The 18,221-nt window shown below is 45.5% G+C and overlaps 1 protein-coding gene across 23 annotated transcripts in view; it reads left to right on the top strand.

Moving 5' to 3' along the window:
* USP54 (ubiquitin specific peptidase 54) overlaps positions 1 to 18,221 on the top strand; it is a 236,926-nt gene that overhangs the window by 71,018 nt on the left and 147,687 nt on the right. The window contains exon 2 of one of the 23 annotated variants that reach the window (XM_005285603.5): positions 8,578 to 8,630. The exons of the other annotated variants lie outside the window; for them this stretch is intronic. The gene's annotated coding sequence lies outside the window, so the exon portion shown is untranslated. The remainder of the gene's footprint in view (positions 1 to 8,577; positions 8,631 to 18,221) is intronic. 23 annotated transcript variants of the gene reach the window in all.

The raw sequence follows: 18,221 nt of genomic DNA, 5'->3' as shown, positions 1-18,221 counted from the left end.
TGCATCACCGCAACCCCCACAGTGGACTTTCCAACTCTAAACTCATTCATGACTGACTAGTAGCAGTCTGGAGTTGCCAGCTTGCACACAGTGATTGCAATTCACTTTTCCACTGCAAGGGCAGCTCTCATTCTGGTGCCCTTGCACCGCAGGGCATGGGTGAACTCCGCGCACAGTTCCAGAAGGTGGCTTTGCTCATCCAAAAGTTCTGCAACCACTCCTCATCATCCCATACATGCATCACGATGTGATACCATCACTCAGGGTTTATTTTCTGAGCCCAGTACCAATGATCCACCATGTGCAACTGCTCCATGAATGCCAGCAGCAATCTTGAATTGTTTCTTTCCATTACACACTGCAGGGGAGGCACCACAGATTCACTTTCTGTTTCTCAGCTCTTGAAATATGGCAGGGCCAGCCACATTGTGTTCATAATGCTTATCACCAGACTGGTCAGCAGTTCAGGATCCATGCTTTCAGGCAGAGAAGGCGGGCACAGGTTTACAGGGGCTGTTAAATAATGGAACAAAACAAATTTGGAAGCCCATGGAATGATGGGACGGAAAGAACTGTATCATGAGACTGTGAGCACGCCCTTATGATGCACTGAGATTCGTTTCCAGATTTCCCACCAGTAGAGAGCGGTGAGTTGCACAGGGGATTAGCTACCTATGAGGCAATGCTCTCTCTCTCAATGCAAGAGCACCAACTGTGGATGCGATCTGCTGACACAAGGAGTGTTGTGTGGACGCGCACAACCGATGTTATTAAAGCAGCATAGGGTTGTCGATGTAACTTAAGTTGACTTAACTCTGTAGTGTAGACAAGGCCATAGTCTTCCAAGTTACTATGAAATTAAAGGACAGAAATATAGCAAAAGAAATCTCGGCTGCTCAATGGAGTGGTTCAGCAACAGGAAACACTGAATTCCCCATCAGGCATAAACAGGACCTAAACTAAAACATAAAAAGGCAGCAGACCAGTTCTTCAAAAAGTACCCAATGCTCGGATTCTGTTAGCTGTCTAAACAGCGACAAGCAAAGCTGGAGTAAAACAAAGCATTAAACAAGAAAGTCCACAGACTCTCAGCTACTCAGACATAACTGGGATTTGCCAGTCTGTATTACACAGGATAGTCATGGGCGGCGGGTGTAATAGGCCAGGGAAGGCAGAGCCGCGGGACGCTGGGCGGGGGCTGCTCGGGCCGGCCAGCATGACTGAGGCCCGCCCAGGGCTCCTCTGGCGAGGGTGGGTGAGTTTGGCTCAGAGTTCCAGCCGGCCCGGGGCTTGTCTGGCCATGGGGGCGCGAAGGGGCTCAGCGCTCCTATTGCGGAGGGTGGGGCCTCATGCGGAAGGGGTGGGGCCCAGGGTCCACTGCCACCTATGGTGCTACTCTGAAATCGCCATGAATTTCAGCAAACTGACAACATACCTGTTATTAGTGACCTTCTAACTGAGCTTTACCATTGTAATTTTGTCATTTCGTTTTATCCTTGGGATGAAGGGCATGAGGTAGAGTGTGAGAGTCTTTACACAATGCTTTCCCCAGTACAAAATAATAGCTGCTGTCCATCATATCTGAAATTCAAGTTAAACCAATAAAAACCACACAGCAGCTATAATTGGGAAAAGCCAATTTGATACATTCTGCTAAGCAAGCCTCTCTGACTCTGTCTGAGCTGCCCACACTTTCTGCATCAGGTGGTTAATAGAGTTTGGCCTCACCTATCACTAAGAGACAAACTATTCAGATGTCAAACATGATTCCATTCCCAAACTATAGATACAGGGCCCCTTCGCCCTGGATAGAGATGGTTGTTCTCTATCCAGTTTCAACAGGTTAAAATTCATAGTGTGTGTGATGGGTTGGATCACAGAAACCCCCTTGTGACTGCCACCTGATGTACTGGGACTACCTCCGAGTCCATTTTCCTTGCTGTTTGGGACTCCAGTACCTTGCCTTGTTTGAGCCAGACATGCTTGCCTGCTGCAAACACAGATCCAAGTCTGAACCACGTCCCCCACAAGCTGCAGGCTTAACTGAAAACAGCTTAAGAAGTGCTCCTGTCTCCAGCACTAGGGTGCCCAACTCCCAATGGGGACCAAACCCCAAATAAAACCATTTTACCCCGTATAATGCTTATACAGGGTAAACTTATAAATTGTTCACCATCTGTAACACAGAGAGAGAGAGAGAGAGAGAGAGATATGCACAGCTGTTTGCCTCCCACCCCCCAGGTATTAATACATACTCTGGGTTAATTAGTTAGCAAAAAGTGATTTTATTAAATACAAAAAGTAGGATTTAAGTGGCTCTAGTAATAACAGACTGAACAAAGTAAATTACCAAGCAAAATAAAATAAAACACTCTAGTCTAACCCTAATACAGTAAAAACTAAATGCAAGTAAATCTCACCCTCCGAGATGTTCCAATAAGCCTCTTTTACAGACTAGACTTCCTCCTAGTCTGAGTCCAGCAATCACACACACCCCTGTAGTTACTGTCCTTTGTTCCGGTTTCTTTCAGGTATCTCCTTGGGGTGGAGAGGCTATCTCTTGTGCCAGCTGAAGACCAAATGGAGGGGTTTTCCCAGGGGCATATATAGTCTCTCTCGTGGGTGGAAACCCCTCTCTCCCCCTGTGTAGAATCCAGCTACAAAATGGAGTTTTGGAGTCACATGGGCACATGTCCATGCATGACTCGGTATTCCACAGGATGTTCCCAGGAAAGCTCAGATGTGGATTGGCGTTCATTGTTAGCTTAAGTGTTTCTTGAATGGGCACTTACTGAGAATAGTATTTTCTCAAGAAGCAGACCAAATGCTTCATTGAGGCTACTTAAAATCAAACAAGTACATAGCCAATATTCATAACTTCTAATACAAAAATGATACATGCATACAAATAGAATGAATATATTCAGTAGATCATGACTTTTGCAGAGATCTGTTATATGGCATATCTAGCATAAAACATATTCCAGTTATGTCATATTTACACCCATAAGCATATTTCTATAAAGCATTATGGGGTGCAACGTCACAGTGTGGTTGGCACTCCAGGGTACCCATAGCTGTGCTGAAAGAGGATCAAGGAAGAACCATATTGTAACAGATTACTGACTTGGACATAGTTGTGTATAGACAGGACCTTGGACACTGCTTCAAGTTTTAAATAATTGAATCTAGTATTGGAAGAAGGGATGTTATCTTTTGTGCATGAAATTGTCTTCATAGACAGCCTTATCTTTCCTGGCTGGTGACATGGACTTTGAGAGACATGTGATCTTACCAGGATCTGTTCTGGAATAATTGTTTTATGAAGGAACAATTTTTAAATTTAGCCTTGCAACTGTGGAATTCTAAATATAGGTTCAAAGGGGCATGCTCCTTGATTTCAGTATTAATTGTTTTGTTAAATGATTATCTGTAGTTGTTGTCATATCCTGTTACCATCCCCCTCCTGTGAGAAAACGCCCTTCATGTTTAATTAAACAATTTTCAGGAAACAAGCCAACTCAGTTGTCACACTTTACTAGGAAGGGTTTGCTGCAGTTAAGACTGTGCTGTGATGAAGAGCAGTCCATTCAAATCAGTCTTACTAGTTTAGAAAAGAGGTTTTTTTTTTATGACCTCTGATAGAAGTTTGTGGAACTTATTGTTTGTAAAGTTGGGGGTTGGCTTTTCTTTACCTTATCTCTGTTGTCAGAGCTGCATTCCTAGTAGGTGGCAAGGGGGGGATTGCCTTTCCAATGAGGTGTTCCTGTAATGAGGGAACACCTTTGTTTTTTCTTTTAACAGCTTCCTATTGTTTGGAACTGTGAATTGTACTTTCCCATGCTATTCTAGTTCTTTGCTCCTTCCTAAATCACTTTTCTATGCATTTATTACGTTGTAACTTTGTACAGTGTTTGTAATATGTGTTCATTTCATCAGTCTCCCTCCAACCAATGACAACTGTAATAACACCAGCATGGGATCTATGTAGTAGATCCTTCTGGCTTCAGAAGATAGGACTTGTGAAATGAGAAGATGTTTGTTCTTTCTTTCAGTGTTACTGGGATTGTGTTGCCTTTTTTTTTTTTTTGCTCGACTCTAGACACTCACATGAATTCTCTTCTGCATTGCACTAATAGGTAGACAATGCCACTTCTTTGTTAACTTTGTTAATTTTGCACATTTTCATTTGTGTGCTGTTGTGCCTCTTTAAAATATTTTTTCTAAACAGAAAGATGCCTCTGGACTTTCATCCCATACTTTGACTTCTGAGAGCATTCCTTATAAACACTAAGGTGAAGCCAGTTTTGCAGGTTTAAAAGATGGGATTTTTTTTTTATCAGAATCTATTGATTTCAGTTTGCTACTTTGTTATCCAAACATGTGGATTTTGGCAATTCAGTTCCCATTCTGGGATATTGTATAGTGTAGATATACATAAACAGATTGTTAGATACAGTTTTGTTCCATATAGTACCTGCTGCTGGAGTACAGGAGTACTCTGAAACCTGCTGCTCTTGAGTTTAGTATTTGAAGGCCAAACTTGGCTTAGTAAAAGCAGATTTTCCAGGGCTTTAAAAAAATTTGCTTATTTCTAAAAGTAAAGAGTTGCTTGGCGGGCTTCTTGGACTCCTTCCTTCCGTAAAATGTCTTTTCTAAAATAAATAGCTATTATTCTGTGAATTAGGGAATTTCCCCCCCCCCCCCCCCCCCCCCCCCCCGTGCTTCAGCTTGGCACAAAATGCAAGCACTTCTCTGCTCAGCAAACTTTGTTCCTAGATGGCTTGTCAGGAAGTTTAAGCTTAGTTCTCTTGAGTCATCTCAGTATAAATAAATGTGTAGGTAGTGAAATGCTGACTTCATTTCCTGCATTGGGTGAGGGGAAACTGAGAGGAGGAAGGCAAGGATTTAAAAAAAAAAAGAGGGGGAGAGGAGCAATATTCTTCCTGCTTGCCCATTATTCTGCAAGATAGTCAAGAATTTGCTTTTCAATGATTGGGCAGAATACCTACTGGGCATTTCTTTCTAATGTAGCAGTCCCCATCCTGTGGGGTGGGCCCCTGGGGGGGTGCCGAGGAACATCCGGGGGAGCACAATGGGCCTGGGCTAGCCCCCGGGTGGTGGGGAGGGAGCACCACCGCCCTGCTCTGCCCCCAGTCTGCTCCGACCCAGCCCCAGTCCAATCCGCCCGCACACTACAAATCCGGTTACCCCAAGTAACCAGTCTCCGCCACCGGGAGGGGAGGGATCGGGGGGGGGGGGGCAGGAAGAGCAGTATCTGGTGCTGGAGCCTGGAGGAGCACTCAGGGATGGCTTTGGCAAGAGAGGTACCGGTGGCCATAGGCGCTGACTTTGTGGCTTCTCCAGGGCTGGAGAACCCATGGAAAAAAATTACTGGGTGCTTAGCACCCACCAGCAGCCAGCTCTCCCCCTCTAGTAGCGCCTCCCATCTGCCTGCGGCCCTGCCAATCAACTGTTTCCCCTTCCTCCCAGCACTTCTTGCCTGCTGCGATCAACTGTTACACAGTGTGCAGGAGGTGCTGGGGAAAGGGGGAGGAGCGGGGAAAGGGGCAGAACTGGGTGGGAAGAGATGGGGCAGGAAAGAGGCATAGAGGGGGCTTGGGGGAAGGGGATGTGTGGGGGGCAGGGCCTGGGGTGGGGGCTTGGGAAAAGGGGGCAGACCTGGAGGCGGGGAATTGAGCACCCCCAGGCTCCAGAGGAAGCCGGCACCTGACAAGGAGGCAGAGGTGTAGATGTGTGACCTTGATTTATGCTAGTGGGAGGAGGGGGAGATAGGGATGGAGAGGAGGAGAGGATCAGGTAGAGCTGGTAGGAACAGTAGAGAGGTGCATGTAACAAGGATGGGGAGAAAAGAGGAGGACTGATGGTATGATGCAGCCGAGGCATGTGGTGAGAGTCGTGGGTGAATGGCAGATGGACAAGGTTACAAAGAAAAGCTTGAAAAATGTTGTGTAGGCATAGGAAGGGAAAGGGACAGCAGCACCTGACCTGGCCAGGCTGCTGGAGTGTGTTTTCCTAGGAAGAGGGAAGAAGGTGACTAGGCTTCGCCACTGGGAGTATCTGGATGGAGAAGACACTGGGGGAAGAGTGGATTTATGAGGTTTGCATCAGTTCCCCCTGCTGGTCAGCTATTTCTTAAGTTATTTCCTAATTTTTGGACTCTTTAGAGATTCATCACAGAGCAGCTGGCCTTTTTTAAAGGCTCTGGTGTATAAACAGTTGTGCTTATATCTTCTTCTCAGGGAAAGTCCACTGATCCATGACAGTGGTTTTACTCCTGATTGCAGCTCCTTGGAGGATGGGGATGGAGGGAAGGCCAGGGTTGAGGCAAATGGCACCATAGAATCATAGAATATCAGGGTTGGAAGGGACCTCAAGAGGTCATCTAGTCCAACCCCCTGCTCAAAGCAGGACCAATTCCCAACTAAATCATCCCAGCCAGGGCTTTGTCAAGCCGGGCCTTAAAAACCTCCAAGGAAGGAGACTCCACCACCTCCCTAGGTAACGCATTCCAGGGTTTCACCACCCTCCTAGTGAAATAGTTTTTCCTAATATCCAACCTGGACCTCCCCCACTGCAACTTGAGACCATTGCTCCTTGTTCTGTCATCTGCCACCACTGAGAACAGCCGAGCTCCATCCTCTTTGGAACCCCCCTTCAGGTAGTTGAAGGCTGCTATCAAATCCCCCCTCATTCTTCTCTTCTGGAGACTAAACAATCCCAGTTCCCTCAGCCTCTCCTCATAAGTCATGTGCTCCAGACCCCTAATCATTTTTAAAAAGAAGAACAGGAGTACTTGTGGCACCTTAGAGACTAACAAATTTATTAGAGCATAAGCTTTCGTGGACTACAACCCACTTCTTCGGATGCATATAGAAGAAGTGGGCTGTAGTCCACGAAAGCTTATGCTCTAATAAATTTGTTAGTCTCTAAGGTGCCACAAGTACTCCTGTTCTTCTTTTTGCGGATACAGACTAACACGGCTGCTACTCTGAAACTAATCATTTTTGTTACCAGAAGGGGGGGGGGGGGGAATAGCTCAGTGATTTGAGCATTGGCCTGCTAAACCCAGGGTCGCGAGTTCAATCCTTGAGGGGGCCACTTAGGGATCTGGGGCAAAACCAGTACTTGGTCCTGCTAGTGAAGGCAGGGGGCTGGACTCAATGACCTTGCAAGGTTCCTTCCAGTTCTAGGAGATAGGATATCTCCATTAATTTAATTTAATTTAATTTAATTTAATTTAGAAGTAAGGAGGAGGAAGAAGAGGCAGAGGAGAGTGTGGATATGGGATCTTGATTTGTGCTGGTGGGAGGAGGGGGGAGATAGGGATGGAGGGGGAAGAGGATGCTGTAGAGCTGATGGGAACAGTAGAGGGGTGAGAAACCAGGCTCTCGATCAAAGCAGGCTGCATGTGACCACACCCCTGAAGACCCAGCCTGCCACTGTGACTTGCTTCTAGTAGCTGCAGGAAGGCTTTAATGAACGTCTTGCTCAGAGAACCAAGAAAATAAAACAACCAAAAAGGTATTGAATTGTTTAACTGTTACTGGGCAAGATTGCTTGGAAATAGTGTTGCCAAGTGTCTGGTGTTCGACCAGAATGCCTGGTCGAAAAGGGACCTTGGCAACTCCGGGACCTTGGCAACTCCGGTCAGCACCACTGACCAGGCTGTTAAAAGTCCAGTTGGTAGGGCTGGCAGACTCCCTACCTGGCTCCGCGTGGTTCCCTGGAAGCAGCGACATGTCCCTTGACTCCCTGACAGAGGCGTGGCCAGAGGGGCTCCGCGCACTGTCCCCGTCCCAAGCACTGGTTCTGTAGCTCCCATTAGTTGGGAACTGCGGCCAGTGGGAGCTGTGGTGGCCGCACCTGTGGGCGGAGACAGCGTGTAGTGCTGCTTGTCCGCCTCTCCGCCTAGGAGCCAAGGGACATGTCACAGTTTCCAGGGAGCCCCCCAAGGTAAGCGCTGCCTGCACCCCACCCCCCTGCCCCAGCCTGGTGAAAATGAGTGAGTGAGGGAAGGTGGGGGAGAGCAAGCAACAGAGGGAAGGGGATGGAGTGAGCAGGGGGGGCGGGCTAGGGGTAGGGACAGGGCAAGGGTGTTTGGTTTTGTGTGATTAGAAAGTTGGCAACCCTATTTGGAAAACCCCCGTCTGATACTGAGGTAGCTGGCTCCAGCAGCTTCCAGTGCAGTATGTCTGGATGGGCCTTTCTGGCAGGGACACCAAACAGGCAACCAGAGAAATTGAGAAATTGTTAGGAAGAGGTGAAACGCTTGTGCTGCGGCTTGACTGGGCCATGCCGCTTTTCACTCTCCTCCATACAGCCAGCCCTGGAGGGACTAGAGGGATAGCAGCCCAGACATAGACAAACTTGTAGGCTGACCATGTGTGAGATGGTCCCCCAAATGGGGGCAAGTGGAAGGAATTTTCAAAGTGTTGGTTCAAGGCTACATCAGAAGAACGAATTTTAGGCAGACATGTCTAGCCTAGTTTACACTTTAGCATTAAATGCAACTCCAAAACCAAGCCTATTGTCATCCCCTTCTTCCTCCAACAGGAAGGAAACATGAGAGTATGAAGATTGCAGCATGTCATCTGCTTCAGACAGGGGTAATTGATCTTCCAAAGAACAAGACGACGTATTGTCTACGCCATACTCTTTCTAGTGCCCAGGCATTCCAAAGACACAGGAGCACTCAGCCAGAAGTTCTTGAACAAATTCCCATCTACAGTGCAAAAGAGTGTGGTGAACTGGTTACTGGAAAGTGACCATATGCCAGCTTAGGCCTCTGGGGCTTTGCCTTCACTTTAAATTTCCGACCAGCTACCAACTGAGAAGTTCTGGATTGGGCTAGATGAGACATGGGTAAAATGCCAGATGCCATATAACACTTGTCTGCTAGTGTTCCAACCTTGCTGCTGTTAGCAAAGTGGCACTGGTGGTAGCAGTTTGGACATTTTTCTGGAAAAAGGCCCAGATACATGTTGTATTTGGATACAGATCATGTTTAAAGCCAACTGTGCAGGGTTAGATGGGTCAGTGGTAGAAGTGCCTGTTCCTGATTTACAGTAAAGCTTAGTAGCACTGGTGTAGCTGAACTACTGCTGAAAAATTGGTTAAGAATTTACTTCTTACAGGCACGCCCTTCGTGATGTGCCTTCTTCCATTTACACTCAAAACTCAATCCTATTGTCTGAAGTTTAGCAAGGCTGCTTTTTCTTTAGTTCACTTTGCACTGCCAAAACAAGTGACTTTAAACTTTGTGGCTCAAGTGCTTTATAACACTGTTGGGTCAGCCCAGGTTTTCATGCATGCTAAAGCTCTCCCCACCACACAAACAGCCTGTTTGTAATCCCACATATGCCCACACTGTGCATGGCAAACTGTATTAGAATTTGGTTGGACCACAACAGAATTAAATCCATTATTAAACTCACTTGTTTTAGCCATGTAGATGGGTCATTTCCTGTAAATCCTCTCTTCCCACTCTTTCTTTCTGCTGTACCAGCAAGACCCATAGTGTGGTAAGGCTCCTTTCAAGACATGTTCCTCCTCTTCAGCAATGCATGGGTTTTGTAGATTGCTTCTGGTGCTGTCCTGTACTGTCATTAATCTCCAAGCAAAGGGAAAAAAATCCATCAAAGCTGTTGACTTCGTTCTTTCTCTCAACCATCCACCACCAACTTGTATGTTCAGTTTGTATTAAACTGTGTATAAACAGTACTTCTGCTTATGTGACTCATTCACAGACAGACCCCACTTGTAATTAACAAAAACATCTTTCATGCTTTGTGAATTTCTTAAGGTCCCAGGGCACAGAACAAACCCTTTGCACACAGAGGTTTTACAGTACTGCAGGTGAAGATAATTTAATTCTTTGTGAATGAAAAACAGTTGTCACGCTGAACAACATACATCCTTGTAAAGTTGCTTCTGATAAAAACTTATTGCACGTCTGCTTTTTCACTTATTGCACTTCTGCTTTTTATAGAAATCAATTAATAATGCCTCTTTTCCAAAGATCAATTGTTCAATGACGTTACGAAAGGAAGGTGAACTAGAGTAGTATTTTTCCTTTCCTGTCTTAGGGCAGGTCTACATTACAAGCACTACAGATGTGATGTTGCAGCTTACACCGCTGTAGTGTAGACACTTGCTACAGTGACAGAAGAAGTTTTTTCTATTGCTGTTATTAATCCACCCCGTTGAGAGGTGATAGCTAGGTCAATAGAAGATCTCTATTGACCTAGTGGTGTCTAAACCGGGGCTTAGATCGGCTTAACTATGTCTCTCAGGGATGTGAATTTTTCACCTCACTGACTGATGTAGCTAGGTCGACCTAAGATTTAGGTGTAACTGGACCTGAGATGTTAAGACTTGGTGCTGGTAAGTTACGAGGTGCATAGTAGTATGCATATGAATTTTTTTTCTTTGAAATGCAATTTTTCATTTTCATCTTTCTTAGTTAGAGAGAGGCTTAAGCCTGAATACTGAATTCAAATAACCCTGACTTTTTGGAGAAGTTCAGATCTGGACTTTATGGATTTAGTCCATTTCTAACTTCAGTTGAAAGTGAAGGAATCTGTGTTTCAGGGGAAGTGGGTTTATGGATACATGATACCTCTAACTCAAGGGAAGGGCAAACTCCCCCGATACATGTTTAGACAGAATGCTCATTTAGAGAAGGAGTGAAATAATTTGTCACAAGTAGTTCTTCTGTGGAAAACTAGCAATGACAATCTCTTTTCTCTGCAACTCGCTTCACTCTACCACAGTGAAAGAGGGTGTAATGTTTGGTTTAAGACTGAGGCTTGGTCTACACACAGATTTTTGTACTGGTATTACTATTTCAGGTAGAGGGGTAATATTTTTTTAACCAAAACAAGTAGTTGGGTCCAACCTCTAGAGAGGACTTAGTTATGTTAGTATCAGAGGGGTAGCCGTGTTAGTCTGGATCTGTAAAAAGTAACAGAGGGTCCTGTGGCACCTTTAAGACTACCAGATGTATTGGAGCATAAGCTTTCGTGGGTGAATGCCCACTTAGTCAGACGCATGAGATAATTTGCATCTGACGAAGTGGGCATTCACCCACAAAAGCTTATGCTCCAATACATCTGGTAGTCTTAAAGGTGCCACAGGACCCCCTGTTGCTTTTTAGTTATGCTAGTATAAAAGTACTTATTCCCTTCTGGTATAGGAGTAAGCTGCACCAATATAAAGCACTTTTGTACCAGGAGAGCTGTGTCTGCATTAGGGCAATTGTACCCGGTATAGTTTTCTGTGTAGACAAGGTGATGTAAGATGAGAGCTCTCTCTGGTTATCTTTAATGACTGTTCACTGATGTCAGTGGAATGTCAGGACTTCACCAGTATGTTAGACAGGATGGGCCCTTGACACCTTGCCTTCCAATTGGTAAGGACTTCTAAAGATAGTTTCAAGTGGTGTAGCTGATGCTCTGTACTTTTTAGTTTTGTAAAGGCGAAATCCCTTTTTATGTTCAGAGACCACTATGTGATCTTGAGCTGATCTTGATGTTTAGCACCATGAAGTTGGTTGCCTGATTTACCTGGAATGTGAAACCGATAATGTGCCAACTTTAGTTTCATTAGGTCAGCATGTCAGATATTTTCCTCTCACATGCCTCTCATCAGATACAGTTTGAAAATCTGATCTTATCTCTGTTTCTATAGAAAACAAAAGTTTTTCATTCTCAGTCCCCCTCCCTTCACCCCACCTCCAAGCCAAGGGGTTTCTAGTCCATTCTAGAGCTGACAGTGGCTTTTGCAGTGCAATGCTGTAAGTTCACAAAGCTGAAATGAACATAAATGGAGCTACGTAGTTTCCTCATTCTTGCTAATAGTATGTTGTCTTCAAAACTTAATAGTGATCCTTTTTAAAACAAGTTTGTCTAAACATGAAAACGAAGCGTGAGTCACCAAAATCTGACTGGAACCTGTTGTGGTGTTATTATTTGAGTTGACAATATAATGCAGATTGTTTCTGTCATTGTTTTATTTTGTTTGTTTGTTTTTTTTACATTGGGTGCACCCATGATTCTGTTGTAGAATTATTTATAGCTACACAGCATGAATGACCAATGATTGTTAAAACCAAAAGGGGATCGTCATGAGATGGACTGGACTATTTTGGTGGCTGTCGAGTTGATGTGGTTCCTGGCTGCAGGGTTCTATGCATGCTGAAACACCCACCAAAATCTTCAAGATGTATCCATGACATACTTCATCTATGGCATGACCTTATTTTGTAACCTCCTCATTCCTTTCCCCAATTCCTCCCTACTGTTCATTTGCTCTCACTTTAGATTGAAAGCTTTTGGGGGCAGGGACAGACTGTCTTTTTATATGTACTCTGAGGTGCACACTAGTGGCTGCTGTAATAAATAAGTCCTCTTAATGATTTGTAAGTGGTGGTGGTGTTTAGTTATGGCTAACCCTTTGTTACTTACTATATCATCCTTCCTGCAACAAGAACTTTCTTGAGAATAGGTATCTTGTTCCCCTCAGGCACTGTGTAGAGAAGAGGGAGCATCATGTCATTGAGCCATGTGATGTTAAGTTCATACCACTTGACTAGGTTATTGTAATGATGCGGCTTCTGGTGGGACACAACTGAGCGTATCAATTCAGGACAAATTGCTTAGAGCAGGGCAGTCACAAGTGGGCTGTAGTCCACGAAAGCTTATGCTCTAATAAATTTGTTTGTCTCTAAGGTGCCACAAGTACTCCTGTTCTTCTTTTTGCGGATACAGACTAACACGGCTGCTACTCTGAAAGCCCCAGGCTGGTGGTTTTCCACCTCTAAGGCACACCAAACCAGCCAAACAGAGAGGACTTCAGTTTTACCCGACTGGCTAATCATAAGTCATACAAGCAATTCCTTCAGAAACTCCAGTTTCCCAGTATCATCACCAGTGCCACTCGTTCTGGGGACGAATGGTTATGAAAACCAATGCCCCAGTAAAAGAAAAAAGGTTTTCCCGATCCCAAAGGACCAAGCCTTAGACCCAGGTCAATATACAAGTCTGATCTTACTCACAAATCTCGCTGTTGCCAATCCTTTAGAGTCTAAAAACTAAAGGTTTATTCATAAAAGAAAGAAATATAGATGAGAGCTAAAAATTGGTTAAATGGACTCAATTACATACAGTAATGGCAAAGTTCTTGGCTCAGGCTTGTAGCAGTGATGGAATAAACTGCAGGCTCAAATCAAGTCTCTGGAGTACATCCACAGCTGGGATGGGTCATTCAGTCCTTTGTTCAGAGCTTTAGTTTGTAGCAAGGTTCCTCCAGAAGTAAGAAGCAGGATTGAAGACAAGATGGAGGAGTTGTGGCAGCCTTTTATAGTCTCTTGTTATGTGGCCTCTGCTTTCTTTGGGTATGTCTACACTACGGGATTAATCTGAATTTACAGAATTCGAATTTTGGAAATAGATTGTATAAAGTCAAATGTATGCGGCCACAGTAAGCACATTAATTCGGCGGTGTGCGTCCATGTACCGGGGCTAGCGTCGATTTCCAGAGCGTTGCACTGTGGGTAGTTATCCTATAGCTATCCCATAGTTCCCGCAGTCTCCCCCACCCATTGGAATTCTGGGTTGAGATCCCAGTGCCTGATGGGGCAAAAAACATTGTCGCAGGTGGTTCTGGGTACAGCCTCACCCCTTCCTCCATGAAAGCAACAGCAGACAACCGTTTCACGCCTTTTTTCCTGGGTGAGCACTGCAGACTCCATACCACGGCAAGCATGGAGCCCACTCAGCTCAAGACAGCAGTCATGAACATTGTAAACACCTTGCGCATTCTCGTGCAGTTTATGCTGAACCAGGACCAGAAAAACGAGGCGAGGAGGAGGCGGCGACGGCAGCGCAGCGACAAGAGTGATGAGGACATGGACATGGACACAGAATTCTCTCAAACCGTGGGCCCTGGTGCTTTGGAAATCATGCTGTTAATGGGGCAGGTTCTGTCCATGGAACGCCGATTCTGGGCCCGGGAAACAAGCACAGACTGGTGGGACTGCATAGTGTTGCAGGTGTGGGACGATTCCCAATGGCTGCGCAGAGCCCGTTGAGTGTTGCCGTTTTCCTGTTAACCTTCAGCAGCAGAAAACAAACTAACCCCCACCCCCCCATCCAATTCTCTGGATGATCGCTTTACCCCTCCCCCCACCATGTGGCTAGTATCAGGGAAGATTCCCTGCTAGCCAAACACGAAAAGCTCAGGGCTAATTCCACCCCCCCACCCCCCCCGCACTCTTGGCTAACTGCAGGGAAGGATTTCTTTTCAGCCACAGGCAAACAGCCCAGTAGGAACGGCCACCTCTGTCCCCTTAATTAAATTCCCGTATTTCAACCAGGTTACCATGAGCGATATCACTCTCCTGAGGATTACACAGCGAGATAAAGAACGGATGTTGCTTGAATGCCAGCAAACACCGGGACCATACTCTGCCAGGCTTTGTCATGCAATGATACCAGATTACTTGCTACTAGCATGGCGTGGTCAAGTGTCCTACCATGGAGGATGGAATAAGGCTGAACTGCCCAGAAACCGTCTGCAAAGGCTTTGGGATTACCTCCAGGAGAGCTTCGTGGAGATGTCCCTGGAGGATTTCCGCTGCATCCCCAGACACGTTAACAGACTTTTCCAGTAGCTGTACTGGCTGCGAATGCATCCCAAGTCCTCAGAGCAAAGTAATCATTAAAAACGCTTGCTTTTAAAACAAGTTTTATATTTTAAAAGGTAAACTCACCTGAGGTCCCTTCCATGGGGTCATGGTCTTGGATACTGGCTTGGGAGGATACTTCAGTCAGGCTGAGAAAAAGATCCTGGCTGTTGGGGAGAATGGAGTGCTGTGTGCTCTCCGCAAGCTTGTCCTCCTCCCCCTCCTCCTCCTCCTCTTCCCTGTCCGCAGAATCCTCAGGTGTGGCTGATGAGATTACCCCCGCCTCGGAATCCACGGTCAGAGGTGGGGTAGTGGTGGCTGCCCCCCCTAGAATTGCATGCAGCTCGGCGTAGAAGCGGTATGTCCACGGCTCTGACCCGGAGCGACCGTTTGCCTCCTTTGTTTTTTGATAGGCTTGTATGAGCTCCTTGACTTTCACGCGGCACTGCTCTGAGTCCCTATTGTGGCCTCTCTCCATCATGCCCTTGGAGATTTTTTCAAAAGTTTTGGCATTTTGTCTTTTGGAATGAAGTTCTGCTAGCACTGAATCCTCTCCCCATATAGCGATCAGATCCAGTACCTCCCGTATGGTCCATGCTGGTGCTCTTTTTCGATTATCAGCCTGCATGGTTACCTGTGCTGATGAGCTCTCTGTGGTCACCTGTGCTCTCCATGCTGGGCAAACAAGAAATAAAATTCAAATGTTCGCGAGGTTTTTCCTGTCTACCTAGCCAGTGCATCCGAGTTCAGATTGCTGTCCAGAGCGGTCACAATGGTGCACTGTGGGATAGCTCCCGGAGGTCAATACCATTGAATTGCGGCCACACTAACCCTAATTCGAAATGGCAATATCGATTTCGGCACTACGCTCGTCGGGGAGGAGTACAGAAATCGATTTGAAGAGCCCTTTATTTCGAAAGAAATGGCTTCGTTGTGTGGATGGGTGCAGGGTTAATTCGATTTAACGCTGCTAAATTCGAATTAAACTCATAGTGTAAACCAGGCCTTTGTTCCAAACACAAGCTATCCAGCACATGGCATAGAAAAACCTTAGAGTTCTGTCCATAGGCATGTCCCGGCATGCCTTGCTGAGTCACAAGGTGCATCTGTCTTCTCGCAATGGGTCTGTTGTACAGCTAATGGTCCTTAATGGGCCTTCAAGCAGGCTAGGCAATGCTGATGCCAAATTGTCTGGGGGTGTCACCCAGAAGCATAGCACAAGTTTGAAGTTCAGATAGTATAGAGCCAATACTTTATCACTTTAAATACAAAAATGATACATGCATACAGATAGCATAATCATAACCAGCAAATCATAACCTTGTCTTAGACACCTTATTTGACCTCCTTCATACAAGATTTGGTGCCACTACGGGACCTTGGTTGCAACAATGACCTGTACAGTCCCCAGTTTGTGTCAATAACATCACAATTATTTCCCACTCTAAGGCTATCCATCTGTTTGGTCAAAGTATGTTGGTATTATGTAGGTATTTTTCCCCAAAGAAATCTCTTCCTTTCCTTCACTTTCTGTGTGTGTATTTGAACCAAAAAAAACATGTGGCTAATGAATTTCAGATATATTTTTGTGTGGTGCCTATGGGAGCTGCCCTGCTCTGGCCTGACACACTAGAAAGGCCTATTAAAAGATCTATGTTTCAGGAGTGGGCATTGACTTCTGCTCCGATGAAGGAAGAACACTTGAGGATTGTACTGGACAGCTCATGATGACAGTGAAGTAGTAGTGTTAGAAGAGGCTGAACATTCCACATCCCTGGTAAACGTTTTGTGATGCAATTTGGCAGCAAGAGGGAGCAGGGTCAGGATAAAAAGTCCTTGGGACTTAAAAAGTTCAGTGATCAGACTGTGCTAGTCAATCCTTGGATACTATGTTGCTGGGGACTATAAAAATCCCACAGTTTGGATCTGGCAGTCATTATTAGGATATGCTGTATTGTAGTTGTGTTGGTCCCAGGATATTAGAGAGACAAGATGGGTGAGGTAATATCTTTTATTGGACCAACTTCTGTTGGTGAGAGAAACAAGCTTTCAAAGAAGAAGAGCTCTGTGTAAGCTCGTAAACTTCTCTCTCTCTCTCTCTCTCTCTCACCAGCAGAAGTTGGTCCAATAAAAGATATTACCTCACCCACCTTGTCTCTCATTAATGGGGAATAGAAGTTTGCAGGCCACCTGGAAATACTCCTAACCTCAACTGTTATGAAAATAAATAAATAAATATTTTGAAAGGTCCGTAATGTTACACAGAAGAAAAGATGGAAATGTATCCTTGTGAAGGACAAGGAACTTGAAATCTTGCTGCTATACCTGGTACCTGGGAAAAGATAGAATTGTGCACTAAGAGTTTATTTATTACTCTAGGAGATTGAAACTAGTGTAGGATTTATCTTGAGGCTAGAAGACCCTAACTGAGATAGAAAAGTCATCAGCAGCAGGAGGCTGAACGGGCATTTACTATAGTAGAACTAGTGCAGTCCATTCTGCCGTATGGTTGGCATCTGCCTTGTTACTCTTATATGTTGTGATTCTCTGTATAAGACAAAACCAAATGTCAATGTTTTATTGCTTTTAAACAACCTAGATTTACAGTCATGTCATATGAGTCTGCCCTATTATCCCCCTATGAAGTCCAACACCCAAAAGTTCTGTCTAGACTAGGGGAAAAGGTGCTTAAAAATGGGTCAGCAAAGTGTTCAACATCATTTATAAAACTTTAATGTAGATAGGGCAAGTTGTATTTTAACATTTATTAGCTTGTCCAGGTGAATCTTAGGCTCCAGTATGCCAGCATGATGTTCTTCGAATGCTTGCTCATGTCAATTCCATTCTAGGTGTGCGCATGTCCACACGTGCGGTCATCGGAGATTTTTGCCTTAGCGGTATCCGTAAGGCCGGCTGTGGCTCCCCCTTGAGTGCTGCGCTCATGCGCTGGTGTATCAGGCGCTGCTGGCCCTATGCCCTCTCAGTTCCTTCTTACCACCCGTGGTGGTTAGTCAGAGTGCCTTTCTTTGCTTAGCAAGGGCTAGTGGTTTTCGTCTTCTGACTTTGAGCCTTAAGGCCTTTTCTATTGTTGATTCTTTAGCAGTTAGCATTAAGTAGCTGTTAAGTGTTGATAATTGTTAGCACCTAGAGTCCCAGCAGGGAATTCACCTCTGGAGGGGCATGCCCCGGTCTCCCGGGTTTAAGCCCTATGCATACTGTAACAGGCCTAGCCTGTTAGTGACCTTAACGGCAGCTGTTTCAAGTGCTTGGGGGAGGTACACATAAAAGACAAGTGCCGCATTTGTAAGAACTTTCAGCCCCACATGCAGAAAGAGTGGGATATTCAATTACAGGCTCTCCTTATGGAGTCCGCCCTCCATCCAGCCTCTGAGCTGTCTCCCCGGTGCTGGGAAAGAAGAGACAGGTGTCACTGGGCAAAGGACCCGCCTCAGGCTGCCCATCTACTCCGGAGCCACGCAGTCGTCCGTCTTCGGTCAGGGCCATTAGCCCTGTG

Source organism: Chrysemys picta, chromosome 7 (genome assembly GCF_011386835.1).
Source record: "Chrysemys picta bellii isolate R12L10 chromosome 7, ASM1138683v2, whole genome shotgun sequence".
NCBI lineage: Eukaryota > Metazoa > Chordata > Testudines > Emydidae > Chrysemys > Chrysemys picta.
The sequence above is the reverse complement of the archived record's forward strand: the minus strand, read 5'-3'. Positions and strand labels throughout refer to the sequence as shown.